The following is a 22,179-nucleotide window of genomic DNA, read 5'->3' on the forward strand; positions in this document are numbered from 1 at the left end:
GTGGTGTTCAGGGTGGTCCTCTAGGTTTGTGGATCAGCCCTGAAGCCCATTCTTCAGGGAAAGAGGTGAAGGCAAAGATTTCCCGTCCTGTGAGCATTTCCATGAGAGGGGATAACCCAATCCATTATTAGCGTTCTACTAGATAATACCAATAGTACTTCTGGACCCATATTGTGTCTCAAACAGTGGCCTATGTCAGATGCTTCAGAGAAAAGCCAAACCCATAATGCATTGTAACATGGGATGATACCGTGCTAACTGCATCTGTTATTCATTGATGCCCCATGGCCTGGGGATTGTCATTGTACTTTTTACCCCCTACGGATGTTATTCTTAATACTAAAAGAAAAAGAGAGCAATTAGATGTGAAAAGGAAATATGATTGGGCTGCAAAAAAGTCATAATTTGGGGTTACAGTTGACTAATTATAACTATAAATATTATTTTATTTATTATTTGTAATTCAGCTGTGCCTCAAAACCCTAATCACAGTTGGTGCCTCATTGGGTTCAGTGTTGTACAGAGATATAACAATTCAATGGCAAAAAACTATATTTACTGCACGTTAAGGTGGCTTGCTGGTATGTCATCCCCCTTGCAAACACTGAGTTAAGCAAAACTCAAATTTCTGAAAACCAGGAACTGCAATTCAGTTTACCCATGCATCCTTCAATTTGCTCTCTTTCAGCACCCTGTTAACACAAGTACCTTTACTCCACCACAGTTCCTGAAATGTACATTCTCTTCCCCTCCTTTTACAACTCATTCACTCTCACCCACAGGATTCCATCTAACATTATTAAAAAACAAAAGGGGCGGGGGGAGTTGTCCATGCCACCTTCCCTCTACCTTCTTCAAGCAATGACTCAGTATGCCCATCCTTGCACTGGCCGGTGGCACTATAATATTGCAGAGGTTCCAGGTACATTCACACACTTTGCCAGCTCCTCAGAAAGAATACCACGTTTACAGTTCAAGAAACCTTTCCCAGCATTTTACAACTCCCTTATGTTTACAGGATGCCATCTCAGCCTGCACTTTGCCTTAACCCTCATTTAATGCACTAGAATTCTCTATTATTCCACCTCACTGCTGACAATATCCTTTCTAATAAAAGCCCTGTGCCCTGCTATGGACATAGCCCACACAATTCTGTATGGAAATGTTGCATCCTGCAGGTTCCCATGCAACTCCTCTCTTTCCTGACACAAGAGGGTGAAAAACATAGATCTCTTCATATCACGATCACAGCTCTGTCACATACCTCAGAGTAATCCATAGATCTCACAAACACACCAAACAGTACAGCTATGCCTGACACAAATCACACTCACTTTATCCTGGAGTGCATGCAGATAATAAATGCTTAGGCAGCTCTCCTATCCCAGTTTGCTATTGCCCTTTGAAATACAATTGCAGTTCCCTGCTAATCATATAATGTACACAATTCTGCATTTCTATGATGCATATGGATCCTTTAGGTATCCCTGCAGCTCTTCCCTTTGCTCACACACATTGGAGGGTGCAAAACATCGATCTTATCACATTGTTGCACACCTGAAAGTAACCCACAGTTCTCATACCACAAACACACGTTTCCCAAGCAGGGCTAGCTACTGCCTTCACCATTTAGTGTAGGTACGACAAACACACAGACTGCACTGGGAGTGGATCCCAATAATTCCCATTGGCTACTGCCAGCTCCAGAGAAACAGAGGGAAGGAGCACAACTTTTTCCCCCCCTTCAATTGTGTTAAGTAGAATCCTGGGGGTGGCAGCGAATGGCCCGTAAAAGGAGGTGAAGAACTTGTACATTTCAGTAATTGTGATGCTAACAGAATGTCACCTTTTGGGATGCAATCCAGACCATGGAGGGGTTGTGCCACTGCCTGGCCTGTAACCCTGGGTGTCTCACATTACTTTGCTGCTGTAGCTCCCAACCTGCGACACTCGCAACCAGCCTACCAGCATGCAGGTCACACCCTGAGTGTTTGTGTGTAGCTGCAGCCCTGGTCCAGCAGATCTGACCCCAGCAGCCTGTCAGCAACACTCCAGTCACACTCTGGCTTCCACCAGCTTTGTACAGACTTACAGGATGACCCCAACACACTCCCAGTCCTCGGTTTTCCAAAAAGTTTTGCACTGTTCTGCCCTCTCCTAGACAGTTCTGATATTAAGGTTTGTTGCCCCTGAAAAGAGTCAATATTCAACAGTTACTTTAATTGGAGTTACCAAACAGTTCATTTACACACAGCACTGGATTGTTTTAAAAATAAAACAAGTTTTTTAACAAAATAAGAGAGGATTTTAAGTGAATTCAAGTATATGGGATAAAGTTAGAAATGGTCATGAGCAAATAAAAGTGAATATACACATCTAAAAATATCTAGCAAGATTTGGTTCAAGGCTCTGTTGAAGATGGTCTTTCTCCCTCACAGTCTTCCAGCAAGATGGTGACTGACCCTTTCTTTGGTCAGAATCTCTTCCAGAGGCTCAAAGGTGCTGGTGCCTTTATCTTCTTAGGTGAAAGAGAAAATGTGGTATTCTGCCCTTTTCTTTTTTAGTCCAGCGAACCTTGGAAGTGGGTTCTCCTGAAGTGGTTTCCCCTCCAACTAAAAGCTTATCCAAACCGTAAGGAAGGAGACATGGACTTTGGTGGTGATGAGGCTCCATGCTCTTTCTTCCCACACATGTGTTTGCTAGAATGCAAGTTGTTTTGTTTCCTGCCATCTCATCCCTGTGCTGTCCTGAGGACTCTGTTTACTACTTATATGTAAATTAAGGTAAACACACATTTCTTTGTTTAGGTTAGGCCTGCTTAACAAGTTTTGTCTAGGCAGGGCTGTCTGGTTTTGAACATGTGCTAACATCATCATACCGGGGGAAATCATAACTTTACATATACTGTTGCTACATACATTTTGCCATGATATTATTGACCAGTGAGTTATTCATTTTCAAATGATACCTCACAAGGCATATGTTGTACAAAGATTATTACAATGGTATGTAGGGAGTGAATACTGGGTGCTTTGGGACATACATAGATAACAGGTATGAGAGTCAACAGGCTATATTGGGGCATTGCTGAAAGACAGTAGAGTTAAGGTTGCCTGAACAACCTTAAGTGTGCATTGCCTGGTTTTTGGAAATTTGAGTTTTGATCAGGTCAGTGTTCTGCGAGGGGGTGACATGCCATCAAGCAACCTTAACTCAGAGTTTTCACCACTGAATTTCCTAATTTGTATTAAACAGGAAAAGATATGTTTTTGGTAAGAGTTAGTAGTCATTTAGGAAACTGTACATATGTCCTGCAATTTGCATGCTTGCCTGGCCAGTACATACACACACCCACCAGCTGGGCTCCAGCACACACACACACACACACACACACACATCCACCAGCTGGGCTCCAGCACACACACACACACACACACACACACACACGCTGGGCTCCACCACCTCTGCTTCAGGACCATGTCCCAGACCCATTCACTGTGTTTCTCCCTCCAATTTGGCCTCCTCTGTGCTACAGTACCCAGTCCCTGCCTCCCCCCATCCCAAGCAGAGAATGCATGTCCCTGAAATTCTCACTCCCTGGAATACAAAGGTGTCTATTGCCATTACTTTTGCCTTCCTATAACCCAACACACACAGTGCCTGGAGTGAAGAGCTGCTATGTTACAGTGGAATGGTGTTCCTGGTCACGTTTCAGAATGGTGGGAGGGTAGAATTTGTGCAGGGCCAGCAAGAGAATTCACAGCAAAATACTGACAGTTTTATGTTTGAGAGAAAGATTGTCTGACCCCTGTCGAATAGGTGTATCCCATCTCAAGAAACAGAGAAACGTCAGAGCTTACAATGTTTCTATGCCCATACAATGCACATTTTCTGGTCACCCCTCCAATTTCCTAATTAATGTTCTTCCAACACTTCTTAATAGCTTTCATATTGTCACTGTAGCAATTATTCAGACGCTCACAAAATCAGAGAAAATTATCACAGGTCTTGGACACAAATCTCTGATGGGATCCAAATTAGCTCTCATACATTGTATGAGAGTGCACCAGATCATTTCCACTCGAGTGACTCACCAGTGTCCTGTAGATTACAACCTCAAGTGAAGAAAACATGATGCTAATGCAGGCCACCTCTCTCCACCCAAATCAGCCTGCAGTCAGCAATCCCCATGTCATGGTGTACTCCTTGCTCTCCTGCAAACTTCTGCAACTTCATGATCCAGAATTCGCCCATTGTCTCAATTTGAACAGTCAGAAGTCGATTGATCCAAGATCATTATTTATTTTGAAAATTTAGACTATAGCTAGAGTTTTCTTTTGTTTCTCTACTTAGTCAACTTTTTCTATTCTCATAGGCTGAGATCATCTATATCAAATTTTAGCCTGCACAGAATTTGCACATTGAAGTTATAAAACTCTAAAAACAGAAGTCTACAATGGAAAATGTTGACAGATCCTCATTCATAGCCATGCTGGAAAACACAGCTATAATATATGATTAGGATAAAATAACAAAACTACACAAAAAACCCACCACCACCACCAACAAACAACTTGAAGGCAGATGAGGTATTAGAGACTGTGGAGAGAGGACAAGCATTTAAATCAACTACATATCATAAACCTACTGTACAAGTTAAGTCGGGGTGGGGGCGGGGAACTGACTGAGAATTACAAGGGGCAGGTGCGAGTTGTAATATATCACCCAAATTACAGTGGCACAGTGAAGTGGGTAATATAAAACAACTTTTCAGCTCAGCATGTATTCCCATTACAGCATTATCCAGGCACCAGATGGCAAAGTGTTCAGGAGGACATCAACACGAGAAATGTCACTGGAGATACCCTGGGTGTTCCTGAATGAAAAACCATGTGGGGAAATTTTATGTTTCTTGCCATCATTTACAGAAGTACCAGTTTACAAGTCTCTCTTTTGCATTCAGTAACTCCACAGGCATTCATGGACTCCATTGTTTCACTAGACTTACTGAACTAGTCCCAATCTAATAAAGCCAATAAGTGGTACAGCTGAAGTCAGTGGAACTACTCACATACTTAAAATTGCACGTCCTTACTTGATTTTCTGGATCAAGACCTAAATGCTCCAAAGAAATTTGTAAGTGGTTGCCACATGAATCATCTGGTGGCATTCAGCTATTACAAAGAGTTATTCTTTGTTAAGCACATAGCAAAACCTGAAGACACATATAAAGACAAATGGCCAAATTTTGCACGCAGTGATATCAGTTTAAAACTGGAGTAACTCAGTCATCTCATCTGAAATCTAAAGATGACAGAATTATGAATATATATGTCCACCTATCTACTCCTATTTGGGACACTGGATTAAGGATTGGATAAATACTTAAATAGTCTTTGGCCAAGAGAGAGATTGGTGGGAGGGAATGATTCTGTAAGGCTGGTGGTTATGGCACTCGCCTCTGAGGTGGGAGACCCAGAGTCCAGCCCCCTGCTCCCTGCCTGTAAGAATACAAAAATTCAGAACAATTATCATGCAAATAAACTGCTTGACACTACACATTTCTCAAATGAGTCCTCTTTATTCTTTATGTAGAAAAACACCGGGAAACACAATCTTAAATGTAGTCAACTTGTAGTTATCCTAGTTCTACAAGATACTTCTGATTAAATATAGATGGCATTCTTATTAGCACTGATATAACTTACTTCTCAGGGAAAAAGTACATCATTGTTTGCATATTTCTTTCCTTGAATCTTATCATCTCAGCCACAGCATTTACTCGATATCCCTTGAGTTCTATTTGAAGAATGATGGTACACAAACTGGGATTTCCTGATCATGAATATTCTATAGAGGACTTGGGGATTCTGTGTTCACTGACTCCATTGTTAGTGCAGGCAGGGTTTGTTTTTGATTTATTTTTAATATATGTATATAAATATTTGGCTCTCCTTTTTACTCTACAGCTAAGATATAACAACATCAACATATTCTTAGAATAATTTATCTTCATTGGGAACCAATTGCTCAGAAGAAACATGAGCAGAGTTTGCATGTGTTGGTGGAAATAACTCCAAAAACTGTATTTGCCCATATGCCATATTGTTTGCATTCAAATAATTGGTTTCACATTCTTGAGGTTGCAATATATACACTAGAAACTGCGTAACTGGGACAACGCAGGTGGTAGCCTATTGCTCCTGTTAAGCATTTTTTCAGATTATCAAACAACCCTGCACAGCTTCTGAACTCTGTCAGAGCTTCAGTCATGTGGTTGTTAGAAATACAGAGCTTTGAATCACTGCCTCAAAGCAGAATTTAGAAGCTCTTGGGGAACTTCAAAACTTTGGCTGGGATTTTGGCTCCTAAGTGCCTACATCCCTTTTGAAAATGAGATTTAGGTTCCGAAATCAGTTAGGCATTGCAATGTAGAGCACAGTAACACCTTTAAAAATCTGGCCCTTAGGTTGTAAGCTCTTTGGGACCGGGACAGCATTTTCCCTCTGGTTTGTACAGCACCTTGCACAGCGGGGTCCTGGCCCATGTCTAATGCTCTTAGGTGTTACACTAATAAAATTAAATAACAATAACTTCAGTATCTTCAATATTCCATTGTACTTCTATACATGCTTTTAATAGGGAAATTTATCAAATTTCATATCAGCGTTTAGTTGTCTAAGGTCTCTGTAAAGATTTCAAAGACCACCACTATGTTTGCCTGTAATCAACCATTTGGCAAAATGCATTACCATCCAATTATCACTACTAGAAAAATAGCTTGATGTTATAATCAATCAACATATGGCTAAAGGAGCCAACTTTACCCTTACGTTTGTGTCAGGTTCCAGGTCATTTTTAGGGGGAGGGATGAACTTCTATTTTCTGAGTCATAATATTTGCTCAAGATATATATAGATATAGATATAGATATACACACACACACACATACACATACACAAAGTCCCTGCAGATCTTTCTGATATGAAATGCACAGATTATGGACTTGTTTGCAGTAAACAAGATGATCAAATCCACAGGTAGAAGTTAGAAGAGAATGGAATTTCACCCTGGGAGGGGAAAAATAGGACTATCTATTTCTGCTCCTTTTTGAAGATGTGCAATGGTAGTTTTCAGGGAGTAGAATACTGACATACATAATATGAATGATGGTACATGAGGGTATATGAGATATCCACTTGTCACGGTCACAGTAAAATTGCCCCATGGGAATGTCACAGTCACAGTAAAATTGTCCCCCCGCCCCCAGGGGTCCCCTGGGTAAGCCCCAGCATTGTATATTGCTAATGCGTTCATACACATTGGAAAGGCTCTTGGGAAGGGTTGAAGGTGTGAGTGTGGAGCAAAAGATTCCTTTGCAGGTTGCGAGAGGCCAAAAGAGGAGGAAGGGAGAAAGGAACGGGTTAACTCGACAATCCAGCTAGGTCTGAAGATAAGAAGCTGACTCCAGCCACGCAAGGCCAACGCACCCGAGCAGACTCCCTGATGCCAAGAAAGACGGGGGCCTGGATTCCAGCCCTGACCAGCCGTGAGAACAGAGCAGTAAACTGAGCAAGACTGCAGGGGATTGCAATAACTAGTGAGAATGCGAAGGTCACCAAATGGGAACAAACAACCCTGAAGCCGATGTGTTTTGGGGAAGCCAAGGAAGCCTTGAAAGGTCAGTTTGGACTGGTACAGAGAGCACGGGGGACAAAGGTCCCTGGATGAAATGCCCCCAGAAGAACCCAGGACTTAAAACCCTCCCGAGAGCTGAAGCAAGTTGGAGCTCAACAGTGGACCCTGGAGGGCCTGTGCACAGGACAGAATTCTCGTCCACCCTTCCCCCTCTTCTTCTTACGTTACACCCAGGCTTGGCCAGCCTCAGGTCGTGCATGTGTGAGTATGAAAGTGGGTTAGGGCTGGAGCACTAACGCTTTCTTTCTTCCTCCGAATGACGTGGGAGCGTTCCCAGCACTCACCGCTGTTATTTTATTAATAAAGCTTTAAAACTTAGTCACTTGGTGTGCTCCTTCAACTCCTCCCCTAAATATTCTGCAGATTGGTAACATAAATCTGTCACACACTGATATGTGCTGCCTATATGAAATCAGGCCCTGCAGTTTAAAATTGCAATGCAATCGCTTTTTTAATAAATTAGTAATTAAAATAATCTCTATAACATGGATTGATATACTTCAAGTTATACATGAGTAATACCTACTATTACATTTTAGGAATTAATATAAATGTGTAAAAGGCATATTATTTGCAGACTTTCTAAACAGTTTTTATTTCTCAAATTTAAGTATATTTTTAAAAGCAGACCGGATGCATTATGTAGGATAATTTTGTCACAGTCATTTGCAAGAGACAGTAAACCACATCCACTCACATGTTGTGCATTTAACTGAAATTGTTCATTTCATTTTAAAGGTCACGGATGTATAATTCTGACTTTTGCAAATAGGAATATTTTCAAAATATAAAGTCTAACTTTACTGTGCATGTTTAAATATTCATTTGACTGTTTGGTGGACCAGACATCTGAAATCCAAATGACAGTCTCTTTCTTTTTTCTTTACAAGCTACTCCATGAATAAAAAGCTTTGCAGATCATTTGAAACAAATTAAAAAAATATTCTGCTGTTATTCAACAAGAACCAATTTATTTGTTTAACCTGAACAAACTCTGATTCCACTTATATAACTCTGGAGAACCAGGTAAGCAGATCTTATTCTATTTTATTGAAATACTTTGATATAAACATGTAAAGAAGAATTATTCTGATAACTGCCAAACAGCAAATTAATATTGTGTATAAACCACAGAGTACTATATGACACGTAAGATGCTCTTATGCAATAGTTTACTCTTTTTTATTTCGACTCATGATTGCTTTAAACTCCTGAATTTTAAACTGTTTATTTATATAGTGATTAAGATAAAATGTCCACTTAAGTTTGAAAAACACAGTGCAAATTAGTTACATATTCCTCCACAAAGACCAACATTAAATCCATATTATGGGTTAGATATTCAAAGTGCCATGAATCTGTAAATAAGCATTTAGTTACAAACGTTGATTTTTCATGTTCCAGCACAAATATTTATGCATGCAGCAAATATTTAGAGAGGTTAAAAATCTAATTGTGCAAAATCACCCTTTCACAGTAGTATCATGCATAAATGAATGAAGTCACCAGCTAATAATACAAATCAAAAATGTCTAGCAATATACATGGCCCATTCTGATTCTAGATGAACTCCACAACAAAGTAAAGAAATGTTAGAGTGGCAACAAATTAGTAAAATACATTAGAAAATATCTAATTGCTCTTAGCTGAAGGTTTGATCCAATGCACTTTGAAATCAATGAGAGACATTCCAATGATTTCAACAGAAATTGGATCAGGTCCCGATTAAAAAATGCTTGTAAGGACATGGACTATTTTGATGTTAATTTTTTTCCCTCACCTACAGTCTAGCACCAACAGCCAAATCCTGCAGCCTTTACACACAAGTAACTCTCACTGAAATCAACCGCAGTTTTGCATGCACAAGGATTGATCCCTTAAATGTTTGTTTTAATACTTCTACCTGCTTTTGCTGTTCATGTTGGTGTCCACAAAGGAAAATATCATTTTCTGTTGAATTAGCTTTTTTTTTTAAAAAAAGAAATCAGGTGAGGATTGATGGACGTTGGAGGAGACCTTCATCTTGGTTTTCTGTTTTTTGGGGGAAATTGATTACTGACATTTCCTTCTAATATTTTGGTAAGTGGGAAGGTTTTTAAGATGGGAAGTTTATACCCAGAGTTCCTGCATTATCAGTTCTTCCCTCTTGCTGAGTTTATTCTGTATCCCAACATTATAGTAAAGGAACCAGGAAATTTAGCATCTTCCATTTTAGACTCAAATATATTTAAAATCATTTAAAACCTTTAAATAAGCATGGTATCTCTGAAGATATTGGGCCAAATTCTGCTTTCATCAGAGTAACTCCCCCGAAGTTTTAGGAACTACATTCAATGGCCCAGATCATTCCCCTTCAGTTGTAAATCTCCCACTTCCCATACTGAAGGTTGCGGTCAGTTGCTGCCACAGAACTGCGGTTTAGGCCAGGCATGGAGATTGCATGGTCAATGAGGAGGTGAGGCCAGAGGACATTATCACTCCTCCAGCCCCATGGAGGTTGAATGAAAGAGTTAATATCACCAGTGGCTGTTTTGTTTTCTCCATGGAGCCATGGCCAGACATGGTGGCGGTGCAGCTCCAAAGGAGCTGTGCTGCCAGGGGCAGGAAGGACTTGGGTCAGAGAGCCAGTGTGCAGACATGAGGCCCGCATACCACAGATGATACTTGCTGACAATAGATCTCCCTTTAGGATCTGTTAGTTTGGGAGTTAGGCGCATTGCTTATTCACATGAGAGCAAAGTTAAGGCCCCCCCACCCACCCCCGTCACCCCAAGAGAATGACAATGGAAGAACTCTGCAAGGGGATCCCTGTGTAGATTTTCTTCCTTTGATATCACGTTTCTGTGGGTTTGACTGTGAGAGGGGACAATCCAGGCCAATATTATAGCTCAAAGCATGTTTTCTGCCAGTGGAGCTACCCAGTATTTACGTAGGTGTATCAGAGCAGAAACAGGTCCACAATATCATTTATGGTTTTATATTTTTTTCAGATAGGTTGATCTTTAAAGTTAACCCAGCAACCAATCCAACTGTGCCACACTGAACATTTTCTGATTATTTTAAAAAGATGAATTACCCACTCCCATATATTGGCTCTTGTTTATATCTGGACAATCTAAAAGTGGCATTCCATATTTTCCTTGATTAGAATACTCAGCTGCTGAATACACTTAATGAAGTGAGATACAAACACTGCATAACACAGGCCCGGTTACAAGGGGATTCAGTATTACTCAGTATCTCAAATGATGATTTGAATACCTAGATCACACCTTACTTTCCAAAAGACAGTGTACACTGGAGTGGAAGTGTTTGCCCATGATTCATAGGCCTCTTGGTTGTCAGCATCAGGTTGGAAAATTTCTCATTTGTAGTAAATGATTTTGAAGGAAAGAAAAAATGCCTCACCCATGTGATTTCAACTCTAGTGAAGGTACAGAATGTTACAGCTTGTGGGAGTGTTAATTATAACTTGACTGACATGTCTTCAAATGAGTTAAAATGCAGTAACTCTTACTTTACAATTTTTTGTTTTGCTTCAATGCATGTATATTATTAGGAAAATTCATTTTCCTGGAGCCAAATCTAAATAGAGCTCATTCAGGTATAAAGACCAAGAGGAAAGGGTTGCTCAGAAGTTATCCTTTCCACAAACTTCAGTTTGTATACACACCTTCTTTAATATTTCACTCCCATGATAGTTTGGGAAATGTGTTCTTCCCTTCCCTAGCTGTGCTCGTGAACATTAATTCATGTCACAGGAGACTTCTATATGATACTGGAGACCAGGGATATTCAGGGTGCTCCATATGGACAGGTTAGGACCACGAAGGATGACACAAGGCCCTCTTTCTCTGTATATCTGCTCTGATTGGTTATCTGGAACATGAACCATAGGACTGGTGGGGCAGTTGGAACAGCCCTGTGATCCACTGGTTATTTTAGGATTTCCAAGAAAAAATTGTGACATAAGGTAACCACACAAAAAGATTTGCTTTTGGTGTTGATTTGTACTAGTCCCTGCTAGTCCTAGTCCTTTTGTATGCCCTTATTTAGTACTCTGTATGCCCACCTTACTTAGCCAAAATTCCCATTAATTTCCATGGGATATATCAATGCCTAACAAAGGGGAAAGAAGGGCTGAATAAGACCCATAATTTGTTATACAGGGGTGTAATCTGGTTCATGTTTAATTTGGACAACCATTCTCAAACAAATTTCCTCCCATCTAAAGCCTAATATTAAACTATAATTATCTCAAAGGCATATAATGTTCCTTTAAACCAGAGAAGGAGAACTTAATTAGCATACCTCCACCTTCTCCCTGACACTGTCTTTGTAAGAAACCAGAACACAAGTCTTTGATCAGCTCTATGGGCAAAAGTTTTCCTAAATATTACAATAAGAGTGAGAATAGACTGATCCCAAATTCATACACCCTTTATCTATAATCTAGATAAAAGAAGCAAAAAATGTTGGTGTGAGAGTTTTATGTGCAAAAAAACCCCCAAACAGGAAAAAAGTAAAGAGAAGAGAGAAAATTCTTTCTTTATACAAGACACTATCAAAAATAAGATATCTTTATAAATAACATGTTTGTCAGTAACATAAAATATTCTAGTGAATCTAGTCCCAAAACAATTAAAGTGGAAGGAAGGTAAAAATAATTAGTATGTCAGTGATAAAGCAGGTGCACTGATAGGATTTATAAACAATGGCATGCTTAATTGAGACAAAGCCAATATTAATATTTATGTCTATGTATAATATCTTAATTATTCATATTACAGGGCTGAACTATTATGAGTTAGGATGACACTGAAAGGTATGTTTCTGCTAAAAACAAATTTTTATTGGATTTGCATGTATGTCCAAAAAGCCTGGAGTAATGAATTGCTGATTTCTTATTGCTAAAAAAATAAATAAATGTAAAGGCACCAACAATGCTCATCTGTAAACTGAACAAAGGAGATGATGCAAAATAGACTGGGGGAGAGGGGGGGCGGAAGAGAGATAGAAAAGAAGAAAAGGCCGAGACCAGGAAGTAGCTAGCAATTACTTGTATTCCACTGTTCTAAAAAAGTATCAAGGAACCAGTCTTGTTCTAAATGTTTCAGTGAAATCTGAATTAAATACTATTTTTGTTGTGTTGCACTGCATCTTATCACATTCTCTAGTGGTTCACACAGGATGTTCATTTGCATATGGAATTAAGGGCCGGTATTTGTGGGCAGGGAGTACAAGCTGGCTTCTATTCTCTATCCTGCTTCCTCTATGTCAAAGAAGATTTGGCATTTGGTGTTTTAAAGAGAAGCCTGCCAGCAGTTACATTCCACAAACCTCTTTGCCTTCACTCATTCCTTTTCAAGAACCCTTCTAAGGAAGCCTATAGATCAGGGATTGGCAACAGCAGCCTGGGGCTGCATCTGGCCCGCCAGATCATTTTATTCATCCAGCCAACTGTAACAGATGATTGAGTCTGCTGTGACATTTCTTTATCACTTCTTTTCTGTGGTCAACTGTGAATATTAAGCGCTTGTTTCAATGTGGAAGACCCATCACTAGGGGGAGTCGTTGTGCACTTCTTTGGATTGCATGTATGATGAATGCAACAAAATTCAATATCCTGAAATGTCAGCTCTATATCCTCTGCACCATGAGTAAAGTGGGAAGTGGCATATGGAGAAGCCAGTGGCTGATTCCTCCTTTACAGTTTTATCATGAGTAAAAGAAAGAGGTAGAGAAATCTAAGACATCCATGTATAGTGGAAACATGATTAACTTTTTTTTTTTTTTACTGAAAAATGGAGGCCCCATTGCCTCACATGTTTCCAAGTCCTTGTAGTGAAAAAGGAATACAACTTGAACTGTCACTATGTACCAATCACAAAGCAAAGTACAACAAATATACTGGTGATGCCAGGGATGCCATTGTTGCTGATCTAAATGGCAAAGTTTTAAGGCAGCAGAGTTGTTTTGCCAGAGCTGCCACAGTACAAACTTCAAGACTTTCTGCATCATAACTTATTGATCTCAAGCTGGTGTGGGCTAAAAAAGCCACCGAGTGATGACAAAACAGTAAAATGATGTGTAATATAAATAGCAAAGGCACTTAGTAACAATAAAATGGCAAAAAAAAATTATTTGAAACAGTATCTCTTTTTTGATGTACAAGTTTACGAAGCGTTTCAGATATGCATGAACATATGGAAGAAAAGCCAAAGAAAATTATCCACGGTTGTTCTTATTTTTCTTTGACATTAGTACAGGTGTGTCATATGTAAGATCAGCTACTGATATACATACAAAAAATTGGCAGTAATCTTAACATGCAGAAAGAATTTATGTATTTAACCTCATTACATGGAACTAAAAAGGATCCAGATATTTTTTGTTGTAGCTCAAGAGGCTGTTGCAGATTTTGGAGGTTTGGAAAAATCAGCTGTTGATATAAATGGACTACCTGCTGCGGGCGGATCAAAGGTTGGGTTTATTGAAGAACAGTGCAGTGGATGGATTACCCAACAATGCACTGCATTATTCAAGAGTCACTGTGTGGAAAATCACTTAACTTTGACCAGGGAATTTCTAACATTGGCCCAAAAGAGAGGTTGTACAAGTATGAATTTGTATTTGAAGTTGAAGGGAAGAGAAAGCATCACTGTGCCTAATGCATTAAGACAGCTGTCTGGTTAATCCTAGTTAAAACATTATTCTCTAATTCTACTAAGGTGAGTCATTACTTACTGGAGGGGATCTTCAAAGAAATGGCATGTCTGCAAGCCCCAAACACATGGTATAGGTTATCTGCCATATTAGTGCCAGTCAGATAGACTAAATTAGAAAACTGAGACAGGTAATAAATTACATTTAATTAGAGCCTGATTCAATTGCCAATAAAATCAATGGGTTCCAAAGTATTTTGCAAATTTAAAGGAGGAGGCAAAATGCCACAATGTCTGCTTCCTTTCTCTCGCTCTCCACCCCAGGAGGTAAGCAGAGGCATCTGGCCTTTGGGATATGGTTCAGCAGAAATTGGCAAGGGAAGTTTCCTTGATTTCATAACTAAAGTATTTAACCTTCAGCTAGTTCCCATTGTTTTGTTCTGACGGGTAGCTTGACTTACTGAGCCTAAAAACACAAGCTGAACTCTGGGGATCCTTTTATGCATGACCAAAACCCTCTCAAATGGCTAGCTGAATCTCACACAACCCAAGAGCCTCATTCTATTCCCACTCATTTCTGTGGAAGTTTGACCATTGATCTCGCTGCTGTTGAAATCAATTCCCGTAAGCTGGAGGGTTTCCCACAGCCCTAGCTGAAATCTGGCAGGTGGTTTTGCTTTGTGTTTATACAGAAAATAAAAACACTCCAGACAAGAAGTGAAGAAGAATCTGCAGGGAGAATTTGGAGAAGCAGAATGAAATCATGGGGAATGAATTTTGGCCAGAACACTAGGGTTAACACTCTTACAAATACTTCTGTTAGATACTTATAAATTAATAAATGTATCAGGCTCGCAGTTTGCTTCTCATCCTGTGAGCATCATGACGACTTCCCACACTATATTTGTTCAGAGGGAAAGAATACTTTTAACATAGTACAAGCTGGACTTTTTCAGTACAGCACAGCCACCTTATGCTCCCTGCTGTACAGCACATATGTACTTGCTGGATCAGAGTTTGATGTTATTTTAATAGTAAATGTAGTCGGGATAGCTTGCAATTTGCACCTTCCCTGGAGAGTTGTTTGGTTACATGATATTTTTCATATCTGTCAGCTAATTCAGAGATCCAAATGCAAAATGCAGCATTTGGAAACACTGAATATTTGTAATACTCCCAAGAGGCCCTTGGAATTGCAGAAAAGTGATTTTGTTACCACTTCCTTTGGTGTAAAGCTTTCCAGTGAATTGATTGTGTTTTATTAATGTGAATTTTCCATGCAATTTGTTTTCTAAAGAAGACCACTTAGACTGGTAATGTACACATATTATGGTCTAACTAACTTCACTTGGGAAAAAACAAATAGAAAATTATTCTGTAATTTTTGACCTTTATAAATCACCTATATGAAGACCTTAGAATCCTACAAGATACTTTCTTTAACCCTAATAATCTTTGTCGCCAAATTCTGACTGTTAGCCATATGTCTCTGGCCGCTGAAGTTTAACAAGCTTCCCTGCATCAGTAGAATTATGTCTTGTTCTCTGCAGAATCAGATAATGAAGTTGTTCATTAAAAATAATGAGCTGCCTTAGTAATGAGCCCTGATCTACAGCTTCTGTTTGTGAAATATCTTCTTTTCAATTGAAAGATAATTAGATTCAGTTGAGGTTCCCAAGTTGGGATATGAAAGGTAGCCACAAAATCATACTTAATTATGCAAACTGAATACTTTAAGAATGAAGTTACAAAGATAGAAGATCAGCTATATTTAGTCTTTAAATATAGTTGTTGGTACATGGTAGTTGAAAACAAATAACTAATGCCAAAGTCATTATGTAATATTCTCCATCAGTGAACAGAAAACTGGTGTTCTAAAACACAGGCTGACACATTCAAATTTGGCTGCCTAAGGGCACCTACATGCATATTTAAATGGAGTGGCTTGATTTTCAGCAGTTTGGAACCCCAATGATTTCAAGTGACTTCAGGAGTTGAGGTAGTCTGACTCCTTCAAACAAAAAAATCAGACTATTTATCATACACAGATGGTTAAATGTGGATTTAGGTACCTACTTAAGGCACCCAAAGTTTGAACATTTTAGCTATAATTCTTATTTGAAAGGCTTAGATCTTCATATTTATCAAGCCAACTCAAAGCAATGGTGGTCCTTCTATTTACTTCAGTTATTTTTGAATTGGATCCAAAGTTATTTTCACCAAATCAGATATTTCCAGTTCTGAACATTTTAAATATTTACCTTCCCTTAGTCATCTTTTCCCAATCATGGAAATTCTTTTACAGAGACCATATGAGTATTAGGCTGCAATTTCTTAAACAAATTTATTAGAGAAATAAAAAGAAACATCTACATTGCACTTTAAATCTCATTGAATTCTAATTTCAGCAAACCATTTGTGGGTATTGAAAAATCTAGTAATGACTGGTTTAAGTAATTTCTGCTTTATCTCAGATCCACTAGCCAATTATTACCCAATTGTAAAGACTCTCAAACACGTTTCTATTTCTTAATAGTAACATTTGAGGTTTTACTATTAATTTTCTGACTGATTAAAAATGCAGTCATTTACTTAAATGATAATACCACTCCTTGCCTCTGTTTTCCAGTAGATAAATTACTCAGGCTTGAGCCTCAGAGTAGATAATATTGTGAGACTTAGCATATTGCTAGGGAAAACAGAGGGGAAAGATATTATCTGTATTAAAAACAGTTAATATACTTCATTTCTAAGTCCTCACCACGTAAAAAAAATGTAATTTCCTACTTTGCAACAAACTATAGCTTAAGGCTCCCTGCACAGGGATCTGCCTGTGATGTTGTCCACAGGATAAAAAAAGGTATTTCCTAAATATTCTCTATTAGGTTTGTCCTGGGAAATGTTCTTCTTCACTATGGCCAGATGTGTTTGCCCCATTTGGATGTGTCAAATATATTTTCCGTTTAAAAGAGCATTTTATTAAAAGTGAGACAGACATAGAACTACGAAAGGAATAATTTACAGTAGATTTATAGAATTCAAGATAAATAATGTATAGGATGGCATAGAGCTAAACAAATGTAGACGTTTATGGAACCATGGTTCAGATAGTTTACATTTATTAGAGCAAGTAGCATACAAAGTTAGTAGAGTGTTCTACAGTCCACTAGGAAGTACCTAAGGATGTTAGGGTGCAGGATTATAGCATCCTCCATACATGCCTTCAGACCAAAGAAGAATCACACGCCATGCGTTTAAATAGTTAACTTACCCAAGTAATTGGAAAAAAAAAAGGTAGTTTTATCTGATGTAAAACTAGTTAATGTAGTGCATAAACATTATGTAAATAAGAAATAAGTGCAGTGGCTGCATTAAATGCACTTCTTGACTTTTTCCCATTTATACAGGGTTGAAGGTGTCCATGATTCTTCGCCACTCCTTCCAATCCATGGCACAGGTACATAAGTTTTAGAATTCCACTTCTTTTTCTCTTCACACTTTTCTTGACAGAGTCTTCCCACCATATTCTCTGTCTTCCACATCCTTTCTTACTGTCATCTTCCTCCACTGCTGTCTTTGCTCGTCATTCTTCTCCCATTTTAACCACATTTCCAGCCCACCTCAAATGTGTGCTCTCCAACTATTTATCATTGTGAGTCCCTAGTTCATCTTCCTCCCTAATTTCTTCCACTCACACTCCATCTACCCCCCACTTCTCTGCCATTCTGCTCAGTTTTTTTATTTTCTACTACCCGTATCTTTTCTTCCAGCTCCATAACACCCACCATTTCCACACCATGGAGCAGGTAGGAACAAACACACACAGCATACACTTATCCTATCAGTTTATTACTTAACTGCCAGTCCCACAATATTCCTATCACCTTTTTCACCTCCGCACCAAATAGACTAAATTATAAAAATAAATTATACATTAAAATAATCTATACATAATTGAGAGGTAACCATTTCAGTCATCTGATTTAAAAACAACAAGAACATATTTATTGACACTCAATATGTAGCCTGCTTTTTGAAAAGTCACAATCCCCCTGCTGCTCTAGTCTCAGCGTGACTCTACTGATTCTACCATACTTATTATTCAATTAGTCTTCATGTGTCAGTTTCCAACTGGCCATTTCTTGGTTGGGAGAAATAAAGGTCTTTTATTTGCATTATGCAATCTGGAAGTCATCAAATTGCACCCTTTGCAGATCTTAGGATTTTATACTGCTGCCCATCACCATAGTTTCTGAGTACCTTACTTGTAAAATCAAGATGGTCTAAATGAATGAGTAAGCAGATAGTTCTTGAAATAAATTGTTTTCAGCTGTGATGCAGTCCTTTTTAAATTCTAAAACCAATCTGGCAGAATCTCTCACAAGAACCTTTTCCTTATTCATAGATATTTAGGTCAGAAGGGACCATTATGATAATCTAGTCTGACCTCCTGCACAAAGCAGGACGCAGAATCTCACCCACCACTCCTGCGAAAAACTTCTCACCTATGTCTGAGCTATTGAAGTCCTCAAATCATGGTTTAAAGACTTCAAGGAGCAGAGAATCCTCCAGCAAGTGACCCGTGCCCCATGCTACAGGGGAAGGCGAAAAACCTCCAGGGCCTCTTCCAATCTGTCCTGGAGGAAAATTCCTTCCCGACCCCAAATATGGCGATCAGCTAAACCCTGAGCATATGGGCAAGATTCACCAGCCAGATACTACAGAAAATTCTTTCCTGGGTAACTCAGATCCCACCCCATCTAATATCGCATCACAGGCCATTGGGCCTATTTACCATGAATATTTAATTACCAAAACCATGTTATCCCATCATACCATCTCCTCCATAAAGTTATCGAGTTTAATCTTAAAGCCAGATAGATCTTTTGCCCCCACTGCTTATGTTCAACTGCTTCCTTTAGATTACACCCACACAAGAATACAAAACATTGCATGATGTCAAATATTACAACAATGTATTTCTCTCTCTCTCTCTCTCTCTTTTCAGGTGCACTGTCTTTATGCAAAGTCTCTGAACTCACCATTACAAGGATTCTGCCTAGAGCATGTAAAAATAGAAGTGGTAACGGAAAGCACGTTCTGAGGCTATCAGTCATCTTCAATTCATGATAAAACTTCTCAGATTCAATTCACAGACAGCCTATGAGACTATCTGCAAATGTTTGTCTTTAGTGCTGATGGAAGATACCAAATTAATAGCCTAGAGATAAAGTCTCCTGTCTAAAAACAAGTGCAGAAGAAATGACCAGGATGGATAACCTCCAGGATCCAAATTTCTCTGTGAGGCAAAGATGCTAATTTTAGTGTTTGTTGCATTGGTGGGTTTATGATGGAGATACCTGTCCACAATGAAAGAACTAGACGGTTCTTACAATGCTCAAAAATGTTCACAAGAAACCCATTAATACATCATCGGCTGCCCATCAGACACAAGATATACAGTACTGAATCATCATCTACAAGATTTTTCTCCACAATTCTTTTACAGAATTTGTTTTAGTATCTGCCCTGTCTCACTGTGGGCCTGTTCTGGCAAAACGCTAAGCATGAGCTCAGCACCTGTCACAAGGTCCTCAATCACCTTGCAGGGTCAAAACCTTTTTCTGCCCCATCAGAGGAAGGATAGTCCAGTGGTTAAGACACAAGCATAGGATTCAAGTGACCTGGGTTGAATTCCCTGCTCTGCCACACACGTCCTGTGTGATCTTGGGCAAGTCATTTATTCATTGTAGTGCAAATCCTCATCTGTAAAACCGTACTCTCCTTCTTCACACCGGTGTTTGAGGATAAGTACATTAAAAGTCTGCAAGACGCTCAGATGCTGTGGTAATGGGAACTATTTAGGTATCTAAGCTTGGTGGGTAGATACAAAATGAGGATTGATAAAGGATGCTACAGAAAGGAGAGGTTAGAATCTGGGTGGCAGTCAAACATGGTGCCTCAGTATTCCCATTCTGGCATTTAGACAGGAAATTGAAAATATTGTTGTGTGTCCAAACTAGGATGTAGAGCCACTCTGATGCTACCTTATGTCCCTTAATTTGGCAGGGTATTTGTTAACCACATTGGGATTTAAAAGTACAAACAAACAGCAAAACTACAAACAGTAGCAAAGGCAGGAAAGCTCAAACAGCATTTAATCATTTCCATAAGATACTCATTTTTTCCTACTTTGAAGATTTTTCTTATAAACTCCCCATAACTTCTGAGAAATAAGCAGATGATCTAACTAATTTATTTTCACTGTTAACTATTTATATACTTAATTTAAAAATAAAAGCTGATCAGAGATATACAATCAGAGATTAGAGCAAAATCACTGGCTAATATAGCCAAACATCCTTTGTGCAACAATGGAAGCCAGAACTAAATGTACAATTATTAGCAGTTATCAAATATACTGCAGAAAGATGGAAACAGACCTAAATAATTGAATTCAGTTGGCAAAAGTGTAAGCACTCTAACATTCCTTTTCAACATTTTAAAAGGTCACTTTTACTTTTTGTGCATTGGGCTTTCATTTATGACCTGCAAAACACACAGTAATAGCAAATGCAATTTTATCGTTTTTAATATTCATTTTTGCATTCTCCTGCTTCTTAATCATTTGCTTCATTGATCACTTACTGGGTTAATTTCACTGAATTATTATACTGAACCATAAAATATATTTTTATCTGTGAGCTGGAAAAGGTAGCTTATTAGAGAACTTTAATAAACTTTTAAATAGACTTTGGCTGTGGTCAGGGAACCTTTTGTAAATGTTCTACGTTTGCCAGGGACTGAAATGTAGAGCACCACTACATTTTTTTTAAAGTAAATATTGTGACAGGGTCGGGCCAGATAGCTACCGGAGAGTGATAGAAGGCAGATATATTAGCCCCAGGTTAAGTAGGTCCCTTTTCCCTGGGTAAGGTAACAGGGAAGGTTCCAAAATAATCAGGAACTTTCTGGAGACAATTAAGACAGGTTGATTAGAACACCTGCAGCCAATCAAGAAGCTGCTAGAATCAATTAAGGCAGCCTAATCAGGGCACCTGGGTTTAAAAAGGAGCTCACTTCAGTTTGTGGAGCGCGTTTGAGGAGCTGGGTGCAAGAAGCACTAGGAGCTGAGCGTGAGAATGAGTACTGTTGGAGGACTGAGGAGTACAAGCATTATCAGACACCAGGAAGAAGGTCCTATGGTGAGAATAAAGAAGGTGCTGGGAGGAGGCCATGGGGAAGTAGCCCTGGGAGTTGAAGCTGTTGCACAGCTGTTCCAGGAGGCACTCTAGACAGCTGCATTCCACAGGGCCCTGGGCTGGAACCCGGAGTAGAGGGCGGGCCCGGGTTCCCCCCAAATCCTCCCAACTCCTGGTCAGACACAGGAGGAGTTGACCTGGACTGTGGGTTCACGAAAACAGCCAAACTGAGGGCTGCCGTGAAGCTCCAAGGCGAGCAAATCCGCCAATAAGTACAAGACCCACCAAGGTAGAGAAGGAACTTTGTCACAATATACATAGTTTCCACTAAACATTCATTAGAACGGAGGGAGAATACACTCAAATTGTGAATATATTTAATCTAGAACTTTGAAATATTCAAGGAAGTGAACATTTTCAGTTGTCTCTTACCTTTTGTATCTAGTCTGTGTGTGGCTTAGCTACATCCATTCAACCACATCATGGTAAAAGTAACTCATCATTATTAATGTGGAAAGGCCACAAAGTGAGTATTGGCTCTGGATAAAGGGAATTTCAGCCCGGAGGAGAGAAGAAAAGACCCAAAAGTGAAAACAGGGACTTGAGGAAAAACG

General features: G+C 39.2%; 1 protein-coding gene and 1 long non-coding RNA gene across 2 annotated transcripts in view; one reads left to right on the forward strand and one right to left on the reverse strand.

Moving 5' to 3' along the window:
- The window catches only part of DPP10 (dipeptidyl peptidase like 10), an 860,783-nt gene that overhangs the window by 707,250 nt on the left and 131,354 nt on the right, over positions 1–22,179 (reverse strand). The gene's annotated exons all lie outside the window — the stretch shown is intronic.
- LOC141995555 (uncharacterized) lies at positions 8,618–19,553 on the forward strand. Its single transcript, XR_012641352.1, has 4 exons — positions 8,618–8,724; positions 12,489–12,523; positions 17,771–17,820; positions 19,372–19,553. It is a non-coding gene; the product is annotated as an uncharacterized LOC141995555 (long non-coding RNA).

Source organism: Natator depressus, chromosome 11 (assembly GCF_965152275.1).
Source record: "Natator depressus isolate rNatDep1 chromosome 11, rNatDep2.hap1, whole genome shotgun sequence".
Taxonomy (NCBI): Eukaryota; Metazoa; Chordata; order Testudines; family Cheloniidae; genus Natator; species Natator depressus.